The 11,233-nt window shown below is 37.3% G+C and overlaps 1 long non-coding RNA gene across 1 annotated transcript in view; it reads left to right on the top strand.

Annotated features, from left to right (window-relative positions):
- Positions 1–3,605: 3,605 nt before the first annotated feature.
- Positions 3,606–11,233, top strand: part of LOC149133968 (uncharacterized) — a 13,436-nt gene continuing 5,808 nt past the window's right edge. The window contains exon 1 of the long non-coding RNA XR_016243006.1: positions 3,606–4,403. This is a non-coding gene — a long non-coding RNA (uncharacterized LOC149133968). The remainder of the gene's footprint in view (positions 4,404–11,233) is intronic.

Here is an 11,233-nt window from a genome sequence, read left to right as displayed (position 1 = left end):
GGGGCAACGTCTCGAGATACTTATCGACAGAGTCTGCATTTCATTTGTCTTTCTGTCTGTCCGGCCAAGAAAAACTTGGCAGCATGGCTGTCTGTACGCTATGCTCAGGCCACGTTCTCGAGCCACGCTTGTCCACTTGAGATGCACTGAGGATACACCAGTATGTTTGATTGCAGCTGGTACTACTTCCAGTTGCTGCAGCGTAACCGTCATTCTCTTTTCTTTCCTTCTCACATCTGTTGGTCGACAGAGAACTGACAGGAAACAGCGAAGTTGTGGTGGGGAGAAGGATGAGGAAGAGAAGTAGCAGGAGGAAGAGGGGGAAAAGTTTTCTAAATATCTGATAGATGCAGATCGGGTTGGATGGAACGGAGAAGGTGTGAACAGTTCAACAGCTGCCCGGATAGGGAATGAAAAAAAAGAAAAGAAAAGAAAAGAGAAGAAAAAAAAAACGATGGTTAAAGTTGGCCGCAAGTAAAATAAGGCAACTCAATCAACAGACAAGAAGTAATTAAATTTATCAAATCGAGAAAGGCTTTCTTTTACAGATAGATTTTTGTTTTTTTCTTGGCAAACTTACATACCCGGCTACATTTTAAACATTTCCATCTGTTTTTGTTTGTTTTGTTTGTTTGTTTTTTTTTGCTTATTTTTTTTAGAAAAGGACAGAGTATGTTCTTGCATAATTTCTGTGCCAACGTATTGTACATGAAATGATAAATAATAATAGGAACTTTTATATATATATATATATATATATATATATATATATATGTGTGTGTGTGTGTGTGTGTGTGTGTGTGTGTGTGTGTGTGTATGTATGTATATCTATATATCTATATATATATATGTATGTATGTATGTGTGTGTGTATGTATGTACATAAATGTATGTGTATAGGTGACTGTGCTGGGGGAAGAGAGGGGCAGCAGAAAATAAAGGGGAACTGGGAAACAAAGGCCGAACATTGAAAGTTGCCAGAATAAAACAGAAATATGTCAGTGAATAATAAAATAGATTTGCTGTGTTGTATTTAGGAGGGAAATTTCTTGTCCCAACAGAAAAGAATCGTAGGAATCAATATGAGAATTGCAGCTATAAAACAAAAGAATATAATAAAAGTTGAGAATATCTATTATTGTTGCTTCCTTTAGTGTTTGTTTATTTTATTTTATATTTATTTGGTGAGCGGGGGGTGGGGTAAGGGTGGGTTGTTAATGTAATGTTTATAGAAATGAAAGTAGGGGGAAAAAAAGAGTAAATAAGAGGACCATGGAAATAGGAAATGGGAAGCGATTGTCGTTCTTGGAGGCGAATGACGGCGCACCAGTTGCGGAGGAGGGCTATGGGTGTGAGAGACGGCCAAGGCAAACAATTAAATTGGAGTAAAGAATATAGACAAGCTGTAGAATCGGCGTCCAATTCTAAGGAAATGCCAAATTACCTCAACGTAATTATTTTTTAACATTTTTTTGTTGTTAATTTCTTCGTTCAACAAATATAAAAGACAAAACAACCCCCAGTTCGCTGCCAATGCAAACTCTACCCTACTTCATTTATTTACACACTTTTCCTCTTTCTCTTCGCCACTCGTTGCGCTTCCGAGAAATACTTTTTTTTGTCTATATTTTGTGGTGTTTTTCTTTTTCTTTTTCACCTGATTTTTTTTTTTCTTTGTCACTAATATTTTTTTGTTTTTGTTTGTTCTTCTCCCTGTTTTTTTCTTTACCCCATACAATTTTGCAGTCATAAAAGTATATCTGGGAAAAAAAAAGAAAACTTCGACATGGTGTACAGTGTGTGTGTGTGTGCGTGCGCGTGTGTGTGTGTGTGTGTGTGTGTGTGTGTGTGTGTGTGTGTGTGTGTGTGTGTGTGTACCAAAAGAAAGGGAAACATTAAAAGTAAATACGAAATCTGAAACAAGGGCGACAACAACGAGACGAAATAAAGGGAGAGAAAGTAGTGGAGCCACGAGAAAAGTGTTGATAAATATGATGGAGTCGAGCCCGTTTTTGTTTTATTTTCCACCAGCTTTCTCTCTCTCTCTTACCCCATCCCCCTCTCTCTCTCTTCTAAGATAATCAATCACAGTAACAACAGCAACAGTGTGCTAACAGAACATCCTCCAATGCTTGTAAGAAATAAATGGAAAACAAATGAAGCCGAGGAGAGGAGGCATGCCAAAATGAAAACAAAATGCTAACAGAGCACTAAATATAAAAGAGTATAGTATTACTAGAATTAGGATAGTTTTTCAAAGTTAATATGAATGTTTATAATTCTTGTTGGTGAGAACAAACGAAAACGAACTCTTACAACGATTATCCTGAAAAAAGATATCCTGGAGGCTAACAGCTTTTTATCTCTTTCTAAAGTCATTTTAGACACTCTCTGCCCGCAATTACAAAACCCAGTAAAGTTTAAAATTAATTTAATGATAGAAGTAAAAATGAAAGAAAGAAAAACTTCGGAGTTGTTTTCCCCCCTCAAGGAACAGAAACTAATGTGATGGAAAAGGCCAAAGAGAAGAGGGCAGAGAAAAGTTAAATAACTCTTTCAACTGTCAATGCAACACACACATATATATATAAATATATATATATGTATATATATATATATATATATATATATATATATATATATATATATATATATATATATATATATATACAAACATAGACACACACATACATATATATATATATATATATATATATATATATATATATATATATATATGTATGTATGTGTGTGTGTGTGTGTGTGTGTGTGTGTGTGTGTATTAGGCATAAAAGTATAAAGTAACAACAGTAATAACTATTCTAACAAATATTGAAGTAAATAAAGAGAAAATGAATTCAATTCTTTCTTTTCTTTTAGTCTCCTTTCTTCCTCTTTAGCCATAATTTTCCTACAGGTTTTCCTTTTATATATTTTAGCAACACATCGGCTGCGTTGTTTCACCACGGATAGGTCTCCGCCTAATAACTACTCACCATACATTTTTTTCTCTCTCTAGCTACTTAATTCTTCCCTCTCTATTCTCTTTGTTGATGAAAAAAAAACTTACCGCCTCGTCAGACGGCTGTCAAAGCAGCAGAGAAGTGTCCTCACCTGGCAACAGAGGGGCAAAAATCTGCTATTATTCCAAAAAAAAAATAAATAAAATAAATAAAGAGCAGCATATAAGCGAAACAAAACACTAGAAAACAAATTAAAAACCACCCTCAGCAAACTCAAGTCAGCAATTAATCAATGGCGCAGCTAAAGCAACCCGATATTAAGGAGAGATTGTGGTCATTTTTCAATTATTTTGCAGTTTTACATGAAAATAGCAAATGTTATATACCATACAGGCTCCCCGCCTCTATAATGCTTGTTTGAGTAAACTAGCAAGCAGATGTTTTGGTGCTATTAAGTTAGCTTTGAATAAATGGTAAACAACTGGCAAAATATAAAAGGAGTCGGGAAGCCTTTATACAATATAAACAAGCGGTAACAAATGGAAAGCTATTTGTGTTGGAGAACATCCCGCCAGTTTTAGAGCCTGGTTTCATTACAGCATACGGCTGTTCCGGTAGTGTGAAGGGGACTTAGACACCTTTTCAGCTTCGGCGGCTGGTGTCCCACGTAACAAACCAGAAGCCCAGGTGGAGCAGGGGTCAAAATTAGCTTCAAATGTACAAGAATTATAGATTGTCTCTTGTTCACAAGGTGGCCAGCCCTGAGACGGCAGCTGCAAGCTAAACACAAACTGTCCACACCACCAGTTATCATGAAAACACTGGCAGCTTTGCCACTTTGCATTTTGTTTCTTTCGTTTACAACACCGGGCTTTCTCGCTTCTTTTCACCTTTTTTTTTTTACAATGAAAGACTGAAAAAAAGTTGCTGCTTTTTTTCTTTCTAAAGAAAAAATAAAAGAAAGAAAAATACATAAATGGTTTTAGAAATTTCTTTTTTCAGTAAAGCTTTCATAAGTTTTTGTCTGATAATGAATGCAAAAGAGCGAAAGCAAGCCTAAAAACAGAGCTACACTAACGCTAATTCAATATAGCTTTTCGCTAAGTTCAGATCTTTTTATGAAAAATCGGGAAAGAAGTTTGTATTTCCCTCCGTTCAACAATAGTTAAGTTGGTGCGCATGCGTCAGCGCAAGTTGTTCACGCACCATCGCTGTTGAAGGATGAGGCGACCAGAACAAGGGAAGCCACTTGGAAATCATTTTAAAGCAAAAACTGCAACTCTGCCAGGAACAAAGCTAAACGAAGGAAAATTAGAAGAACACAATTAGAACGACAACATTATTTTCTTTAAAATATTCATTCTATTTAAAAAGAAAAAGAAAAAAAATGAAAACTTCTCTGAGCGATGAAAGAATATATACGCGTGTTTTTTCACTCAGGTAAATATATATCCTCCATTTACAGGTATATATTCATATACTTATATATACATACATACGTATATATATATATATATATATATATATATATATATATATATATATATATATATATATATATATATATATACATACATACATACATACATGTATATGTATGTCAACGCATATATATAATACACTCACACGCATACATATATATATGTATATATATATATATATATATATATATATATATATGTGTGTACATACATACACACATACACACACACACACACACACACACACACACACACACACACACACACATATATATATATATATATATATACATACACACACACAGACATATACACACATATATGTATGCAAATATATATTCGTATGTATGTGTGTGTATGTATGTATATATGTATGTACGTATGTATGTATGTATGTATGTATTTAAAGCCTGTTTCTTCCTTAATTAAAGAACTTCTAAGATTTCTCTTCGACACTAAACTTAAAACAACAAAAAATGTAATTTCATTTACTGAAATTATGAATTTAAGCAAAACCATTTTTTCGTGAGTTTAGAATTTTATTTTAAATCAGCCAAAATGAATCATTCTAAAGTATTCAAATCCATAAAATATTAAAGAAAAGAGAAAAGAAAAAAAAACACATCCATTGAATAATAGAAATTTGTAAAATAAAATATATTACCGAGAAAAATCTCTTTTACTATCATGTAAGTTGTTTAGCCCCCGGTCAGTCTTATGATTAATGGTATTCCAGTCGTGACAGTCCAACCTTTTGTTTCATGTACGATGTAACAAGGACTATATTATCTAAAACTATTATTTAACCTTTCCTATGTTATTCAAAACGCTATGGTAAGATTTAAGCGCGATTTAGCTTCTATTTCCAGCAGGTCTAGTGATCCCATACAGGTTTCGTTGTTTGTTAATATGTTGCATAATTTCGCAAACATTCCTCTTTCTTTAAGATAAAACCCAAACTTTCGAATGTATTCCTATTTGCTATGTAGCCATTGCTGATGGCATTCTGTCTAATGTTACACTCGCTGCCTGCGTATTATGTTGCGAATTCGGTTGTCAGAGATCTTCGTTCGTTTTTTAGCAACCCATGGGCATAATTCTGAAAAGGGGTGAAATTTATTAAAATTTCTTAAACGATGAAAAAAAGTTGTCGGGGAAAAACAGAGCTACGAGCCCCACCTCACATCAAACACAACGGGGAAAATATTTTTAGCATTAATTCAAAAACTTTGGAAAGGGTTAAGATAAATTGTGGGGGTGGTTGGGTGGAGGTGGTGGAAGAGAAAGAATTTATCTGAAAACGCAATATATTACACGGGAGGAGGTGGCGAGCTGGCAAAATAGTCAACATGTCAGATAAAATGTTTGACGGCATTTCGTCCGCTTTTTACGTTAAAATGCCACCGAGGGTCGACTTTGCTTTTCATCCTTTCGAGATCGATAAGTACCAGTTGAACACTGGGTCGATGTAATCGACCTCTCCCACCCACCCTTCCACCAAATTGTTGATCTTCTGCCAAAAGTTTGAAACCATTTTTTTTATTATTATTATTATTATTATTATTATTATTATTATTATTATTATTATTATTATTATTATTATTATTATTATTTTATGTTTGACTTTTGTTTTGCATTTGTACAAGTTGGATCCAAGTCTCACCCAGAGACCTCAAGAGACAACAAGTTAGAAGTTCATGTAGGTGTTATGCCTAGGGTACCATATATTTGGATTTGTACAGTTTTGTTCAAGTGAATGTTTAAGAAACCATAAGAAAATTATGTTTGCTTTAAAATTTGAGATCACATAGACAGTATTTTACGTAGGATATGGGCAGTTCCCATGAGCACTATCTTTTGGACTTCAGCCATTTTGGGGTTTCCTGGTATCTGAGCTAGGTAGTAATCAGCCCGTTTCGCTGTCATTCCCAGGGCACCTATGACAATAGGTATTGTTTTCGTCTTCAGATTCCACATTTTGCTAATTATTATTATTATTATTATTATTATTATTATTTTTTTTTTTTTTTAAGTCAGCGAGCTGGCAGAATCGTTAGCGCGTCGGGCGAAATGCTTAGCGGTATTTCGTCTGTCTTTATGTTCTGAGTTCAAATTCTGCCGAAGTCAACTTTGCCTTTCATCCTTTCGGCGTCGATAAAATAAGTACCAGTTTAGCAATTGGGGTCGATATAATCGATTTCTCCCCTCCCCCCAAAATTGCTAGCCTTGTGTTAAAATTTAAAAGCAGTATATTACGCGGAATGTGCTGCGATGACAAACTGTTTCGATGACAAAGTATTGAAGACAGTTGAATCCATTTTCAACAAATTCACTTTCATTGTTTTCGTTGATATTGTTAGAAAAGGATTTCAGGCGGTGACCAGGCGGAATGGCTAGCACGCCGGACAAAATGCTTAACGGCATCTAGTCCGTCTCTACACTCTGAGTTCAAATTCCGCCGAGGTCAACTTTGCCTTCCATCCTTTCGGGATCGATAAAATAAGTACCAGTTTCGCACTGGGGCCGATGTAATAGACTTATCCCCTCCCCCCCAAATTGCTGGCCTTGTGTTAAAATTTGAAAGCAATATTGTTAGTAAAAGATGAAGGCAACAACAACATCACAGTTTTCTTTCTTTATTACTTTGAAGAAACAAGCTATACGGTGCATTCTTATTATGTTGCCGTTGCATATCATCCGTTCAGTGCAGTGTAGTTGAGAGACGTGTGAGGGAGCGAAGTAGTCTCCACCTGAACCGAACAAGGAAAAGCTTCACCGTTGCCGCAGCACAATTCTCTTATGTAGAACTGACGCGTTGAACACGTGATGATGATCCTTTCTACTCTAGGCACAAGGCCTGGAATTTTGGGGAGGAGGAAGTCGATCACATTGACCCCAGTGCTCAACTGGTACTTACTTTATCGATCCCGAAAAGATAAAAGGCAAAGTCGATCTGGGCAGAATTTGAACTCAAAACGTAGAGGCGGACGAAATGCTGCTTGTTGCCTTATAGCTTTATATTATACAGTGAAGGCTCGTGGCTTCGTGGTACGTGCATTAGGATCGCGATCGTAAGGTCGTGAGTTCAATTCTCGACGACGCGTTGTGTTCTTGAGCAAGACACTTTATTTCACGTGGCTTCACGTATAATAATGCTTATTTCGTTAATCATTTTTAATGGTAAGTACTACAAACACGTCTCTCTTCCTCTCTCTCTCTCTCTCTCCCATTCTCTTCCCTTCTCTCTCTCCCATCTATTGCCCTCTCTCTCTTTTGGGTTATATTAAAAGAAGCAATGACATTATAATCCTGCCTTAAACTTACCAAATCTCTCTGCCAACCGATGACGCAATTCAATAATCTGAGACTCTCCAGGAAATTCTCTTCTTTATTCTATGTCAACCGATTTATTTCATCTTAGATGCTCTGCGGCCTTACCTTTCTCTCATCTGTTTTATTGTAACATTCCAGTAGAAGGTGGCAAAAGCTCTCCTGTCCACACCCCTACACGGACACTGCCCTATAACATTGATTTCAAATTTTAGCACAAGGCCAGCAATTTCAGAGGAGAGTGTAAGTCGATCGCATTGACCCCAGCATTCAGCTGGTTCTTATTTTATCATCGATGCCAGAAGAATGAAATGCAAAATCGACCTCGGCGAAATTTGAACTCAAAACGTAAAAACGGGCGAAATGCCGCTAAGCATTTCGCCCGGTGTGCTAACGATTCTACCAGCTCGCCGCCTTCCAATAATAATAATAATAATAATAATAATAAAAAATAGGGGATGCAGTAAGGGTGGAGCACTTGCAGAAAACAACACTGCTTGGAACCGCTCGAATATTCTGGATGGTGCTCGAAAAATACGGGGTATTACCTTAGTTCATGGTAGTGAACAGCTGGCACCGTAGGACATCTCCAGCGCTGGAAGCTGTGCAAAGACTATCAATAATAATAATAATAGTGATATTCCTTTCTACTGGAAGCACAAGGCCTCAGATTTGTGGGGTGGGGACTAGTCGATTATATCGACCCCAGTGTTTCACTGGTACTTAATTTATCGACCCCGAAAGAATGAAAGGCAAAGTCGACCACGGCGGAATTTGAACCCAGAACGTAGCGGCAGACGAAATACTGCTACGCATTTCGTCCAGCATGCTAACGATTCTGCCAGCTCACCGCCTTGATAATGATGATGATGATGATGATGATGATGATGATGATAATAATAATTCTATCTTTATCGCCCACGTGTGTGACGAAACCATTTCGGACAACATAATGACAAAGGACTGCGGGGATTTACATAAAACCGAGTAAACAATGAAAAAACAATAATTAATAGTAATAAAATTAACCTTACATTTCCCAATAAGGAGACAACAGCCCTCCCACTTCGGAGCAATCAAAATACTCCATGGATTCCGAGCCACCCGACGCACCAGGAGTATCATGACTCTCTGGAAATTATACAACGGCCCTGGCCCGCAAGTCAAGTGATTTTCATGGAGTTATCCCAGGGTGGTTGTCGCCCTTACCCGCCGCTAATCTTTTTGGAGCATCCTCTGACAGCAGGGTCCGACTTGCAGAGGGCTGTGAGCGACTGACGATACTCAAGGTGCCAGTTACCCAGCTATGGTCTTCGGTCAGTCTAGGATTGCAGCTCTATCTGACAAGCGATAACCAACCTGCTGACCGTCAAGGAAAAGCTGGAGATATCGTCACCTCAGCACATATCTGCGCATCACCAACCATGGCATGTCCAGTCCTCCACGCTGCGGTACTGACACCAAATGGATAGTCTCATCAGTGGGATACGTCTCCTCCCCCAAAAAGCGGAAAAGCAAGTGCTCAATTCTGATGAGACAAGAACCGGGGTAAAGCACGATAGATAGGCGGTAGTAGATAACGAATGCGATGTAAACATTCGCCACCGCCGCCCGATTATTTCCTGAAGTGTGAATCTAGGGCCACCTAGTGATTATAGTTTTAAAAGCCCATTACTCCGAAACTACTTCAACTAGAAAGCTGAAATTTCAGATATACTATTTCTGCATTGCATTGAGTCAGCGCACCAAGTTTGGTAAAAACTTGAGCAGGCAGTATGAACCCCACTAGAAATTGCATGATTTGGGTCAAAAGCGGTGATCAATTTCTTAATTTTGGGGGTGATGTGTTTTTTTAAAATAAAGCAAAATAAATGTTAATTTCCTTAGTTTTATAAAATTATTCATCAAATGACAGTATAGGCTTATTGGGTTGTGAAACAGTAATAACCCTAATATATATATATATATATATATATATATATATATTAAATTCAAATTACGATGAACGTAAACAAACAAACGAAGTTTGCCTTTAGAAGCGTTGAGATGTCTTAGAAAGTGAAAGAAGTGATTTTCAATTCTCAATCGCAGGATAATGCTAATAATATGGCCTGAACAGGATAAGCTACCCCTATTTTGCAGAAAAAAAGTGTTGGCGGCCAGCTATAAATAAAACACAGAAAATACTATTTGAAAATAAATACTGTATATTTATATATGAGCGAGAGTCGTGCCTATTATATATACACGGGAGTGTTTATAAATAAATATACGCACAATTATATACATCTATATCCTTCACTATATATATATATATTTATATATACATGCACAAAGTGTGTGTATGATTGTGCGCGCGCGCGCGTGAGTACCACTTTGTGTGCCTTTAGTACACGCCGATGATCGTCGTAGCATGAAAGTCAGAACTGTGTCTTGTGTAATAACTAATAATTTACCTGAAACCGCGTGACTTTCTAGTTAGGGTATTCGATTCACGATCATAAGATCGTGAGTTCAATTCCCGGCAGCACATTGTGTCCTTGAGCAAGACACTTTATTTCTCGTTACCCTTACAATGACTTTAAGCGTACGCGTGTCTGTGAAGTATTCGGCCACTTGCATGTTAATTTCATGAGCAGGCTGTTTCGTTGATCGCTGTGTTCTGTTGATTGGATCAACTGCAGCATTCGTCGCCGTAACCGACGGAGAACCGGTTTTGATAACTTTTCTACCAGCTTTTGATAGACTTAATTTTCCACTTTTTTGTCTCTTTAAACACACACACACACACACACACACACACACACACACACACACACTAGTGCACATCCTGCATAAACTCTAAGCTTCGTTTGTGCACACATGCGTGTTCTCATTCATAAATACACAATAATCCCCGTGCTTGGTCCTATTCATACAATCGTACAAGCACATACTAGCCATGTCATTCATTAACTCACACACACACACACACACACACACACACACACACACACACACACACACACACACACACACACTTCATCAGTCGTACGCATACATTCGCACTACTCCTTCAGACACACACACAAACAAACAGACAAACAGACAAACAGACACTCACTAACTTCTACAAATACAAACACACACAACAAGCTCACCGAAACCACTACAATATACAGTTCAGTACTTCAACGGTACTTATCTCCGCTTGTAGCTCCTTGCACCAAACAGGTGCTGGTCGATAACCAATCTTTCTCGATGTCATTGAGACAGCGTCACACAGACGCGAAGCTTTATATTTTACAAAGCTTTATTACATAAAACTTCTCCTCTCTCTCTCTCTCTCTCACTCTCACTCTCTTCACTCTTCCTCTTTCACTTTCCTCCTCTCTCTCTCATTATATTGCTCCAGTTGCATATCATAGTTCTTTTTGTTGTTGTTTTTGTCTTTTTATCCTTCATAAGTATCACGGTTTT

This window comes from Octopus bimaculoides, chromosome 9 (genome assembly GCF_046866305.1).
Source record: "Octopus bimaculoides isolate indiv1 chromosome 9, ASM4686630v1, whole genome shotgun sequence".
Lineage (NCBI taxonomy): Eukaryota > Metazoa > Mollusca > Cephalopoda > Octopoda > Octopodidae > Octopus > Octopus bimaculoides.
This window is presented reverse-complemented; position numbering and strand designations above follow the sequence as displayed.